General features: G+C 53.1%; 29 non-coding genes across 29 annotated transcripts; 15 read left to right on the top strand and 14 right to left on the bottom strand.

Annotated features, from left to right (window-relative positions):
- The first annotated feature begins 276 nt into the window (after nucleotides 1–276).
- Nucleotides 277–368, top strand: Trnai-uau (transfer RNA isoleucine (anticodon UAU)). The gene is given in 2 exon segments: nucleotides 277–314; nucleotides 333–368. It is a non-coding gene; the product is annotated as a tRNA-Ile (tRNA).
- Nucleotides 369–475: 107 nt separating this feature from the next.
- Trnad-guc (transfer RNA aspartic acid (anticodon GUC)) lies at nucleotides 476–547 on the top strand. The gene has a single exon. It is a non-coding gene; the product is annotated as a tRNA-Asp (tRNA).
- Nucleotides 548–792: 245 nt separating this feature from the next.
- Nucleotides 793–864, bottom strand: Trnam-cau (transfer RNA methionine (anticodon CAU)). The gene has a single exon. It is a non-coding gene; the product is annotated as a tRNA-Met (tRNA).
- A 287-nt stretch (nucleotides 865–1,151) lies between these two features.
- On the bottom strand, nucleotides 1,152–1,224 carry Trnar-acg (transfer RNA arginine (anticodon ACG)). Its single transcript has one exon. It is a non-coding gene; the product is annotated as a tRNA-Arg (tRNA).
- A 378-nt stretch (nucleotides 1,225–1,602) lies between these two features.
- Nucleotides 1,603–1,694, top strand: Trnai-uau (transfer RNA isoleucine (anticodon UAU)). Its single transcript is given in 2 exon segments — nucleotides 1,603–1,640; nucleotides 1,659–1,694. It is a non-coding gene; the product is annotated as a tRNA-Ile (tRNA).
- A 107-nt stretch (nucleotides 1,695–1,801) lies between these two features.
- Nucleotides 1,802–1,873, top strand: Trnad-guc (transfer RNA aspartic acid (anticodon GUC)). The gene has a single exon. It is a non-coding gene; the product is annotated as a tRNA-Asp (tRNA).
- Nucleotides 1,874–2,118: 245 nt separating this feature from the next.
- Nucleotides 2,119–2,190, bottom strand: Trnam-cau (transfer RNA methionine (anticodon CAU)). The gene has a single exon. It is a non-coding gene; the product is annotated as a tRNA-Met (tRNA).
- Nucleotides 2,191–2,477: 287 nt separating this feature from the next.
- On the bottom strand, nucleotides 2,478–2,550 carry Trnar-acg (transfer RNA arginine (anticodon ACG)). Its single transcript has one exon. It is a non-coding gene; the product is annotated as a tRNA-Arg (tRNA).
- Nucleotides 2,551–2,928: 378 nt separating this feature from the next.
- Trnai-uau (transfer RNA isoleucine (anticodon UAU)) lies at nucleotides 2,929–3,020 on the top strand. Its single transcript is given in 2 exon segments — nucleotides 2,929–2,966; nucleotides 2,985–3,020. It is a non-coding gene; the product is annotated as a tRNA-Ile (tRNA).
- Nucleotides 3,021–3,127: 107 nt separating this feature from the next.
- On the top strand, nucleotides 3,128–3,199 carry Trnad-guc (transfer RNA aspartic acid (anticodon GUC)). Its single transcript has one exon. It is a non-coding gene; the product is annotated as a tRNA-Asp (tRNA).
- A 245-nt stretch (nucleotides 3,200–3,444) lies between these two features.
- On the bottom strand, nucleotides 3,445–3,516 carry Trnam-cau (transfer RNA methionine (anticodon CAU)). The gene has a single exon. It is a non-coding gene; the product is annotated as a tRNA-Met (tRNA).
- Nucleotides 3,517–3,803: 287 nt separating this feature from the next.
- On the bottom strand, nucleotides 3,804–3,876 carry Trnar-acg (transfer RNA arginine (anticodon ACG)). The gene has a single exon. It is a non-coding gene; the product is annotated as a tRNA-Arg (tRNA).
- Nucleotides 3,877–4,254: 378 nt separating this feature from the next.
- On the top strand, nucleotides 4,255–4,346 carry Trnai-uau (transfer RNA isoleucine (anticodon UAU)). The gene is given in 2 exon segments: nucleotides 4,255–4,292; nucleotides 4,311–4,346. It is a non-coding gene; the product is annotated as a tRNA-Ile (tRNA).
- Nucleotides 4,347–4,453: 107 nt separating this feature from the next.
- Trnad-guc (transfer RNA aspartic acid (anticodon GUC)) lies at nucleotides 4,454–4,525 on the top strand. Its single transcript has one exon. It is a non-coding gene; the product is annotated as a tRNA-Asp (tRNA).
- A 245-nt stretch (nucleotides 4,526–4,770) lies between these two features.
- Trnam-cau (transfer RNA methionine (anticodon CAU)) lies at nucleotides 4,771–4,842 on the bottom strand. Its single transcript has one exon. It is a non-coding gene; the product is annotated as a tRNA-Met (tRNA).
- Nucleotides 4,843–5,129: 287 nt separating this feature from the next.
- Trnar-acg (transfer RNA arginine (anticodon ACG)) lies at nucleotides 5,130–5,202 on the bottom strand. Its single transcript has one exon. It is a non-coding gene; the product is annotated as a tRNA-Arg (tRNA).
- A 378-nt stretch (nucleotides 5,203–5,580) lies between these two features.
- Nucleotides 5,581–5,672, top strand: Trnai-uau (transfer RNA isoleucine (anticodon UAU)). The gene is given in 2 exon segments: nucleotides 5,581–5,618; nucleotides 5,637–5,672. It is a non-coding gene; the product is annotated as a tRNA-Ile (tRNA).
- Nucleotides 5,673–5,779: 107 nt separating this feature from the next.
- Trnad-guc (transfer RNA aspartic acid (anticodon GUC)) lies at nucleotides 5,780–5,851 on the top strand. Its single transcript has one exon. It is a non-coding gene; the product is annotated as a tRNA-Asp (tRNA).
- A 245-nt stretch (nucleotides 5,852–6,096) lies between these two features.
- Nucleotides 6,097–6,168, bottom strand: Trnam-cau (transfer RNA methionine (anticodon CAU)). The gene has a single exon. It is a non-coding gene; the product is annotated as a tRNA-Met (tRNA).
- Nucleotides 6,169–6,455: 287 nt separating this feature from the next.
- Trnar-acg (transfer RNA arginine (anticodon ACG)) lies at nucleotides 6,456–6,528 on the bottom strand. The gene has a single exon. It is a non-coding gene; the product is annotated as a tRNA-Arg (tRNA).
- Nucleotides 6,529–6,906: 378 nt separating this feature from the next.
- Nucleotides 6,907–6,998, top strand: Trnai-uau (transfer RNA isoleucine (anticodon UAU)). Its single transcript is given in 2 exon segments — nucleotides 6,907–6,944; nucleotides 6,963–6,998. It is a non-coding gene; the product is annotated as a tRNA-Ile (tRNA).
- Nucleotides 6,999–7,105: 107 nt separating this feature from the next.
- Trnad-guc (transfer RNA aspartic acid (anticodon GUC)) lies at nucleotides 7,106–7,177 on the top strand. Its single transcript has one exon. It is a non-coding gene; the product is annotated as a tRNA-Asp (tRNA).
- A 245-nt stretch (nucleotides 7,178–7,422) lies between these two features.
- Nucleotides 7,423–7,494, bottom strand: Trnam-cau (transfer RNA methionine (anticodon CAU)). The gene has a single exon. It is a non-coding gene; the product is annotated as a tRNA-Met (tRNA).
- Nucleotides 7,495–7,781: 287 nt separating this feature from the next.
- Trnar-acg (transfer RNA arginine (anticodon ACG)) lies at nucleotides 7,782–7,854 on the bottom strand. Its single transcript has one exon. It is a non-coding gene; the product is annotated as a tRNA-Arg (tRNA).
- Nucleotides 7,855–8,232: 378 nt separating this feature from the next.
- On the top strand, nucleotides 8,233–8,324 carry Trnai-uau (transfer RNA isoleucine (anticodon UAU)). Its single transcript is given in 2 exon segments — nucleotides 8,233–8,270; nucleotides 8,289–8,324. It is a non-coding gene; the product is annotated as a tRNA-Ile (tRNA).
- Nucleotides 8,325–8,431: 107 nt separating this feature from the next.
- On the top strand, nucleotides 8,432–8,503 carry Trnad-guc (transfer RNA aspartic acid (anticodon GUC)). The gene has a single exon. It is a non-coding gene; the product is annotated as a tRNA-Asp (tRNA).
- Nucleotides 8,504–8,748: 245 nt separating this feature from the next.
- Trnam-cau (transfer RNA methionine (anticodon CAU)) lies at nucleotides 8,749–8,820 on the bottom strand. The gene has a single exon. It is a non-coding gene; the product is annotated as a tRNA-Met (tRNA).
- A 287-nt stretch (nucleotides 8,821–9,107) lies between these two features.
- On the bottom strand, nucleotides 9,108–9,180 carry Trnar-acg (transfer RNA arginine (anticodon ACG)). The gene has a single exon. It is a non-coding gene; the product is annotated as a tRNA-Arg (tRNA).
- A 378-nt stretch (nucleotides 9,181–9,558) lies between these two features.
- Nucleotides 9,559–9,650, top strand: Trnai-uau (transfer RNA isoleucine (anticodon UAU)). The gene is given in 2 exon segments: nucleotides 9,559–9,596; nucleotides 9,615–9,650. It is a non-coding gene; the product is annotated as a tRNA-Ile (tRNA).
- The last annotated feature ends 100 nt before the right edge of the window (nucleotides 9,651–9,750 follow it).

The raw sequence follows: 9,750 nt of genomic DNA on the forward strand, positions 1-9,750 counted from the left end.
GGCCGCAGTGCGCCTGCAGAGCTTAGAGCTTGCCACGCATCTGCTCTCGCTGTTCGACAGGTAGCAGAAGGCAAGGCGCGCGTTTTCCCGCGTTTTCTCGACGACGAGAGCCGGTTGATGTGCATGTAAGCGTAGCATATGAAACAAGAATAGCACGAAGCATTGGTAGTCAGGTGCCAAAGTCGCAGTATGGCATCAGGTGGCGATCGTATGTTTCTGTGGCCACCACTGGTTTGCAGCAAAGTGAATACCGCTAACTGAGAGCGCTGTGTTGTAGCCCCAGTGGCGCAATTGGTTAGCGCACGGTACTTATAAGGCAGTAGCCGTGAGCAATGCCGGGGTTGTGAGTTCGAGCCTCACCTGGGGCATACTTTTATTTCATAGCAGCTGTCCCTGACAGCAACAGGAGGCTAGGTTTGAGATGTATCAGCTATTTGAGTAACATAATTGTGCATTCGAGACGCTAGCTGCGTCTTCCTCGGTAGTATAGTGGTTAGTATCCCCGCCTGTCACGCGGGAGACCGGGGTTCGATTCCCCGCCGGGGAGGTGCGATTTTTATCTCACAAACCTGTTCGAGTGTTGCCCGTATGGGGGTCGTAAGAGCATTAACTTTGCGACCGTGGAGTGTAGTTGGTGCGAAATCTTAAAAAATGCTACATCTTAGGAAGTGGTTCTCGCATTCTTCACACTTCAGAATTACGGGGTTTGCTGTTAACGCTGAGTCAAAGCACCCCAGCCCACGCTGTGGGCGTAATAATAGAGCTCGACGCAGTCCGCAAAATAAATAGTTTTAGCAGAGCGTGGTTTCGATCCACGGACCTCTGGGTTATGGGCCCAGCACGCTCCCACTGCGCCACTCTGCTGGCTAGGCTTGCGCCCGCTCTTCGCCACGTGACGTGGGACACTTGGGAAGTGTTGTCTGCGTCGCTTTCACACGCCTGTATTTAATTGCGTATCATCTCCTACAGCTCTCAGCTTGACTTGTCTCGACTTTGCTCGACTGACGCTACGCTGACGCTTGCAGGCAGCGATATTTACCACGATCGACTCGACATGCAGCTGCGAGATGCACAGGAGCAACAAAGCACTCCACGATGCGGCGACATACGAAATCCACTGCCCAGCTACGCGTCGGCAACTAACAAAATGCCGACCCTGCCAGGATTCGAACCTGGAATCTTCTGATCCGTAGTCAGACGCGTTATCCGTTGCGCCACAGGGCCAATGGCAGCACTTCTTTCTACGAGACAAGTGCAATTCGCTAAGAAACGTGTTCTCCATGGCTGAGCAAGCTCCCAAGGAAGGTACCTTTCGTGCAGCTGCGTGGCCGCAGTGCGCCTGCAGAGCTTAGAGCTTGCCACGCATCTGCTCTCGCTGTTCGACAGGTAGCAGAAGGCAAGGCGCGCGTTTTCCCGCGTTTTCTCGACGACGAGAGCCGGTTGATGTGCATGTAAGCGTAGCATATGAAACAAGAATAGCACGAAGCATTGGTAGTCAGGTGCCAAAGTCGCAGTATGGCATCAGGTGGCGATCGTATGTTTCTGTGGCCACCACTGGTTTGCAGCAAAGTGAATACCGCTAACTGAGAGCGCTGTGTTGTAGCCCCAGTGGCGCAATTGGTTAGCGCACGGTACTTATAAGGCAGTAGCCGTGAGCAATGCCGGGGTTGTGAGTTCGAGCCTCACCTGGGGCATACTTTTATTTCATAGCAGCTGTCCCTGACAGCAACAGGAGGCTAGGTTTGAGATGTATCAGCTATTTGAGTAACATAATTGTGCATTCGAGACGCTAGCTGCGTCTTCCTCGGTAGTATAGTGGTTAGTATCCCCGCCTGTCACGCGGGAGACCGGGGTTCGATTCCCCGCCGGGGAGGTGCGATTTTTATCTCACAAACCTGTTCGTGTGTTGCCCGTATGGGGGTCGTAAGAGCATTAACTTTGCGACCGTGGAGTGTAGTTGGTGCGAAATCTTAAAAAATGCTACATCTTAGGAAGTGGTTCTCGCATTCTTCACACTTCAGAATTACGGGGTTTGCTGTTAACGCTGAGTCAAAGCACCCCAGCCCACGCTGTGGGCGTAATAATAGAGCTCGACGCAGTCCGCAAAATAAATAGTTTTAGCAGAGCGTGGTTTCGATCCACGGACCTCTGGGTTATGGGCCCAGCACGCTCCCACTGCGCCACTCTGCTGGCTAGGCTTGCGCCCGCTCTTCGCCACGTGACGTGGGACACTTGGGAAGTGTTGTCTGCGTCGCTTTCACACGCCTGTATTTAATTGCGTATCATCTCCTACAGCTCTCAGCTTGACTTGTCTCGACTTTGCTCGACTGACGCTACGCTGACGCTTGCAGGCAGCGATATTTACCACGATCGACTCGACATGCAGCTGCGAGATGCACAGGAGCAACAAAGCACTCCACGATGCGGCGACATACGAAATCCACTGCCCAGCTACGCGTCGGCAACTAACAAAATGCCGACCCTGCCAGGATTCGAACCTGGAATCTTCTGATCCGTAGTCAGACGCGTTATCCGTTGCGCCACAGGGCCAATGGCAGCACTTCTTTCTACGAGACAAGTGCAATTCGCTAAGAAACGTGTTCTCCATGGCTGAGCAAGCTCCCAAGGAAGGTACCTTTCGTGCAGCTGCGTGGCCGCAGTGCGCCTGCAGAGCTTAGAGCTTGCCACGCATCTGCTCTCGCTGTTCGACAGGTAGCAGAAGGCAAGGCGCGCGTTTTCCCGCGTTTTCTCGACGACGAGAGCCGGTTGATGTGCATGTAAGCGTAGCATATGAAACAAGAATAGCACGAAGCATTGGTAGTCAGGTGCCAAAGTCGCAGTATGGCATCAGGTGGCGATCGTATGTTTCTGTGGCCACCACTGGTTTGCAGCAAAGTGAATACCGCTAACTGAGAGCGCTGTGTTGTAGCCCCAGTGGCGCAATTGGTTAGCGCACGGTACTTATAAGGCAGTAGCCGTGAGCAATGCCGGGGTTGTGAGTTCGAGCCTCACCTGGGGCATACTTTTATTTCATAGCAGCTGTCCCTGACAGCAACAGGAGGCTAGGTTTGAGATGTATCAGCTATTTGAGTAACATAATTGTGCATTCGAGACGCTAGCTGCGTCTTCCTCGGTAGTATAGTGGTTAGTATCCCCGCCTGTCACGCGGGAGACCGGGGTTCGATTCCCCGCCGGGGAGGTGCGATTTTTATCTCACAAACCTGTTCGAGTGTTGCCCGTATGGGGGTCGTAAGAGCATTAACTTTGCGACCGTGGAGTGTAGTTGGTGCGAAATCTTAAAAAATGCTACATCTTAGGAAGTGGTTCTCGCATTCTTCACACTTCAGAATTACGGGGTTTGCTGTTAACGCTGAGTCAAAGCACCCCAGCCCACGCTGTGGGCGTAATAATAGAGCTCGACGCAGTCCGCAAAATAAATAATTTTAGCAGAGCGTGGTTTCGATCCACGGACCTCTGGGTTATGGGCCCAGCACGCTCCCACTGCGCCACTCTGCTGGCTAGGCTTGCGCCCGCTCTTCGCCACGTGACGTGGGACACTTGGGAAGTGTTGTCTGCGTCGCTTTCACACGCCTGTATTTAATTGCGTATCATCTCCTACAGCTCTCAGCTTGACTTGTCTCGACTTTGCTCGACTGACGCTACGCTGACGCTTGCAGGCAGCGATATTTACCACGATCGACTCGACATGCAGCTGCGAGATGCACAGGAGCAACAAAGCACTCCACGATGCGGCGACATACGAAATCCACTGCCCAGCTACGCGTCGGCAACTAACAAAATGCCGACCCTGCCAGGATTCGAACCTGGAATCTTCTGATCCGTAGTCAGACGCGTTATCCGTTGCGCCACAGGGCCAATGGCAGCACTTCTTTCTACGAGACAAGTGCAATTCGCTAAGAAACGTGTTCTCCATGGCTGAGCAAGCTCCCAAGGAAGGTACCTTTCGTGCAGCTGCGTGGCCGCAGTGCGCCTGCAGAGCTTAGAGCTTGCCACGCATCTGCTCTCGCTGTTCGACAGGTAGCAGAAGGCAAGGCGCGCGTTTTCCCGCGTTTTCTCGACGACGAGAGCCGGTTGATGTGCATGTAAGCGTAGCATATGAAACAAGAATAGCACGAAGCATTGGTAGTCAGGTGCCAAAGTCGCAGTATGGCATCAGGTGGCGATCGTATGTTTCTGTGGCCACCACTGGTTTGCAGCAAAGTGAATACCGCTAACTGAGAGCGCTGTGTTGTAGCCCCAGTGGCGCAATTGGTTAGCGCACGGTACTTATAAGGCAGTAGCCGTGAGCAATGCCGGGGTTGTGAGTTCGAGCCTCACCTGGGGCATACTTTTATTTCATAGCAGCTGTCCCTGACAGCAACAGGAGGCTAGGTTTGAGATGTATCAGCTATTTGACTAACATAATTGTGCATTCGAGACGCTAGCTGCGTCTTCCTCGGTAGTATAGTGGTTAGTATCCCCGCGTGTCACGCGGGAGACCGGGGTTCGATTCCCCGCCGGGGAGGTGCGATTTTTATCTCACAAACCTGTTCGAGTGTTGCCCGTATGGGGGTCGTAAGAGCATTAACTTTGCGACCGTGGAGTGTAGTTGGTGCGAAATCTTAAAAAATGCTACATCTTAGGAAGTGGTTCTCGCATTCTTCACACTTCAGAATTACGGGGTTTGCTGTTAACGCTGAGTCAAAGCACCCCAGCCCACGCTGTGGGCGTAATAATAGAGCTCGACGCAGTCCGCAAAATAAATAGTTTTAGCAGAGCGTGGTTTCGATCCACGGACCTCTGGGTTATGGGCCCAGCACGCTCCCACTGCGCCACTCTGCTGGCTAGGCTTGCGCCCGCTCTTCGCCACGTGACGTGGGACACTTGGGAAGTGTTGTCTGCGTCGCTTTCACACGCCTGTATTTAATTGCGTATCATCTCCTACAGCTCTCAGCTTGACTTGTCTCGACTTTGCTCGACTGACGCTACGCTGACGCTTGCAGGCAGCGATATTTACCACGATCGACTCGACATGCAGCTGCGAGATGCACAGGAGCAACAAAGCACTCCACGATGCGGCGACATACGAAATCCACTGCCCAGCTACGCGTCGGCAACTAACAAAATGCCGACCCTGCCAGGATTCGAACCTGGAATCTTCTGATCCGTAGTCAGACGCGTTATCCGTTGCGCCACAGGACCAATGGCAGCACTTCTTTCTACGAGACAAGTGCAATTCGCTAAGAAACGTGTTCTCCATGGCTGAGCAAGCTCCCAAGGAAGGTACCTTTCGTGCAGCTGCGTGGCCGCAGTGCGCCTGCAGAGCTTAGAGCTTGCCACGCATCTGCTCTCGCTGTTCGACAGGTAGCAGAAGGCAAGGCGCGCGTTTTCCCGCGTTTTCTCGACGACGAGAGCCGGTTGATGTGCATGTAAGCGTAGCATATGAAACAAGAATAGCACGAAGCATTGGTAGTCAGGTGCCAAAGTCGCAGTATGGCATCAGGTGGCGATCGTATGTTTCTGTGGCCACCACTGGTTTGCAGCAAAGTGAATACCGCTAACTGAGAGCGCTGTGTTGTAGCCCCAGTGGCGCAATTGGTTAGCGCACGGTACTTATAAGGCAGTAGCCGTGAGCAATGCCGGGGTTGTGAGTTCGAGCCTCACCTGGGGCATACTTTTATTTCATAGCAGCTGTCCCTGACAGCAACAGGAGGCTAGGTTTGAGATGTATCAGCTATTTGAGTAACATAATTGTGCATTCGAGACGCTAGCTGCGTCTTCCTCGGTAGTATAGTGGTTAGTATCCCCGCCTGTCACGCGGGAGACCGGGGTTCGATTCCCCGCCGGGGAGGTGCGATTTTTATCTCACAAACCTGTTCGAGTGTTGCCCGTATGGGGGTCGTAAGAGCATTAACTTTGCGACCGTGGAGTGTAGTTGGTGCGAAATCTTAAAAAATGCTACATCTTAGGAAGTGGTTCTCGCATTCTTCACACTTCAGAATTACGGGGTTTGCTGTTAACGCTGAGTCAAAGCACCCCAGCCCACGCTGTGGGCGTAATAATAGAGCTCGACGCAGTCCGCAAAATAAATAGTTTTAGCAGAGCGTGGTTTCGATCCACGGACCTCTGGGTTATGGGCCCAGCACGCTCCCACTGCGCCACTCTGCTGGCTAGGCTTGCGCCCGCTCTTCGCCACGTGACGTGGGACACTTGGGAAGTGTTGTCTGCGTCGCTTTCACACGCCTGTATTTAATTGCGTATCATCTCCTACAGCTCTCAGCTTGACTTGTCTCGACTTTGCTCGACTGACGCTACGCTGACGCTTGCAGGCAGCGATATTTACCACGATCGACTCGACATGCAGCTGCGAGATGCACAGGAGCAACAAAGCACTCCACGATGCGGCGACATACGAAATCCACTGCCCAGCTACGCGTCGGCAACTAACAAAATGCCGACCCTGCCAGGATTCGAACCTGGAATCTTCTGATCCGTAGTCAGACGCGTTATCCGTTGCGCCACAGGACCAATGGCAGCACTTCTTTCTACGAGACAAGTGCAATTCGCTAAGAAACGTGTTCTCCATGGCTGAGCAAGCTCCCAAGGAAGGTACCTTTCGTGCAGCTGCGTGGCCGCAGTGCGCCTGCAGAGCTTAGAGCTTGCCACGCATCTGCTCTCGCTGTTCGACAGGTAGCAGAAGGCAAGGCGCGCGTTTTCCCGCGTTTTCTCGACGACGAGAGCCGGTTGATGTGCATGTAAGCGTAGCATATGAAACAAGAATAGCACGAAGCATTGGTAGTCAGGTGCCAAAGTCGCAGTATGGCATCAGGTGGCGATCGTATGTTTCTGTGGCCACCACTGGTTTGCAGCAAAGTGAATACCGCTAACTGAGAGCGCTGTGTTGTAGCCCCAGTGGCGCAATTGGTTAGCGCACGGTACTTATAAGGCAGTAGCCGTGAGCAATGCCGGGGTTGTGAGTTCGAGCCTCACCTGGGGCATACTTTTATTTCATAGCAGCTGTCCCTGACAGCAACAGGAGGCTAGGTTTGAGATGTATCAGCTATTTGAGTAACATAATTGTGCATTCGAGACGCTAGCTGCGTCTTCCTCGGTAGTATAGTGGTTAGTATCCCCGCCTGTCACGCGGGAGACCGGGGTTCGATTCCCCGCCGGGGAGGTGCGATTTTTATCTCACAAACCTGTTCGAGTGTTGCCCGTATGGGGGTCGTAAGAGCATTAACTTTGCGACCGTGGAGTGTAGTTGGTGCGAAATCTTAAAAAATGCTACATCTTAGGAAGTGGTTCTCGCATTCTTCACACTTCAGAATTACGGGGTTTGCTGTTAACGCTGAGTCAAAGCACCCCAGCCCACGCTGTGGGCGTAATAATAGAGCTCGACGCAGTCCGCAAAATAAATAGTTTTAGCAGAGCGTGGTTTCGATCCACGGACCTCTGGGTTATGGGCCCAGCACGCTCCCACTGCGCCACTCTGCTGGCTAGGCTTGCGCCCGCTCTTCGCCACGTGACGTGGGACACTTGGGAAGTGTTGTCTGCGTCGCTTTCACACGCCTGTATTTAATTGCGTATCATCTCCTACAGCTCTCAGCTTGACTTGTCTCGACTTTGCTCGACTGACGCTACGCTGACGCTTGCAGGCAGCGATATTTACCACGATCGACTCGACATGCAGCTGCGAGATGCACAGGAGCAACAAAGCACTCCACGATGCGGCGACATACGAAATCCACTGCCCAGCTACGCGTCGGCAACTAACAAAATGCCGACCCTGCCAGGATTCGAACCTGGAATCTTCTGATCCGTAGTCAGACGCGTTATCCGTTGCGCCACAGGGCCAATGGCAGCACTTCTTTCTACGAGACAAGTGCAATTCGCTAAGAAACGTGTTCTCCATGGCTGAGCAAGCTCCCAAGGAAGGTACCTTTCGTGCAGCTGCGTGGCCGCAGTGCGCCTGCAGAGCTTAGAGCTTGCCACGCATCTGCTCTCGCTGTTCGACAGGTAGCAGAAGGCAAGGCGCGCGTTTTCCCGCGTTTTCTCGACGACGAGAGCCGGTTGATGTGCATGTAAGCGTAGCATATGAAACAAGAATAGCACGAAGCATTGGTAGTCAGGTGCCAAAGTCGCAGTATGGCATCAGGTGGCGATCGTATGTTTCTGTGGCCACCACTGGTTTGCAGCAAAGTGAATACCGCTAACTGAGAGCGCTGTGTTGTAGCCCCAGTGGCGCAATTGGTTAGCGCACGGTACTTATAAGGCAGTAGCCGTGAGCAATGCCGGGGTTGTGAGTTCGAGCCTCACCTGGGGCATACTTTTATTTCATAGCAGCTGTCCCTGACAGCAACAGGAGGCTAGGTTTGAGATGTATCAGCTATTTGAGTAACATAATTGTGCATTCGAGACGCTAGCTGCGTCTTCCTCGGTAGTATAGTGGTTAGTATCCCCGCCTGTCACGCGGGAGACCGGGGTTCGATTCCCCGCCGGGGAGGTGCGATTTTTATCTCACAAACCTGTTCGTGTGTTGCCCGTATGGGGGTCGTAAGAGCATTAACTTTGCGACCGTGGAGTGTAGTTGGTGCGAAATCTTAAAAAATGCTACATCTTAGGAAGTGGTTCTCGCATTCTTCACACTTCAGAATTACGGGGTTTGCTGTTAACGCTGAGTCAAAGCACCCCAGCCCACGCTGTGGGCGTAATAATAGAGCTCGACGCAGTCCGCAAAATAAATAGTTTTAGCAGAGCGTGGTTTCGATCCACGGACCTCTGGGTTATGGGCCCAGCACGCTCCCACTGCGCCACTCTGCTGGCTAGGCTTGCGCCCGCTCTTCGCCACGTGACGTGGGACACTTGGGAAGTGTTGTCTGCGTCGCTTTCACACGCCTGTATTTAATTGCGTATCATCTCCTACAGCTCTCAGCTTGACTTGTCTCGACTTTGCTCGACTGACGCTACGCTGACGCTTGCAGGCAGCGATATTTACCACGATCGACTCGACATGCAGCTGCGAGATGCACAGGAGCAACAAAGCACTCCACGATGCGGCGACATACGAAATCCACTGCCCAGCTACGCGTCGGCAACTAACAAAATGCCGACCCTGCCAGGATTCGAACCTGGAATCTTCTGATCCGTAGTCAGACGCGTTATCCGTTGCGCCACAGGGCCAATGGCAGCACTTCTTTCTACGAGACAAGTGCAATTCGCTAAGAAACGTGTTCTCCATGGCTGAGCAAGCTCCCAAGGAAGGTACCTTTCGTGCAGCTGCGTGGCCGCAGTGCGCCTGCAGAGCTTAGAGCTTGCCACGCATCTGCTCTCGCTGTTCGACAGGTAGCAGAAGGCAAGGCGCGCGTTTTCCCGCGTTTTCTCGACGACGAGAGCCGGTTGATGTGCATGTAAGCGTAGCATATGAAACAAGAATAGCACGAAGCATTGGTAGTCAGGTGCCAAAGTCGCAGTATGGCATCAGGTGGCGATCGTATGTTTCTGTGGCCACCACTGGTTTGCAGCAAAGTGAATACCGCTAACTGAGAGCGCTGTGTTGTAGCCCCAGTGGCGCAATTGGTTAGCGCACGGTACTTATAAGGCAGTAGCCGTGAGCAATGCCGGGGTTGTGAGTTCGAGCCTCACCTGGGGCATACTTTTATTTCATAGCAGCTGTCCCTGACAGCAACAGGAGGCTAGGTTTGAGATGTATCAGCTATTTGAGTAACATAATTGTGCATTCGAGACGCTAGC

Source organism: Schistocerca serialis, unplaced genomic scaffold (genome assembly GCF_023864345.2).
Source record: "Schistocerca serialis cubense isolate TAMUIC-IGC-003099 unplaced genomic scaffold, iqSchSeri2.2 HiC_scaffold_1265, whole genome shotgun sequence".
NCBI classification, from domain to species: domain Eukaryota; kingdom Metazoa; phylum Arthropoda; class Insecta; order Orthoptera; family Acrididae; genus Schistocerca; species Schistocerca serialis.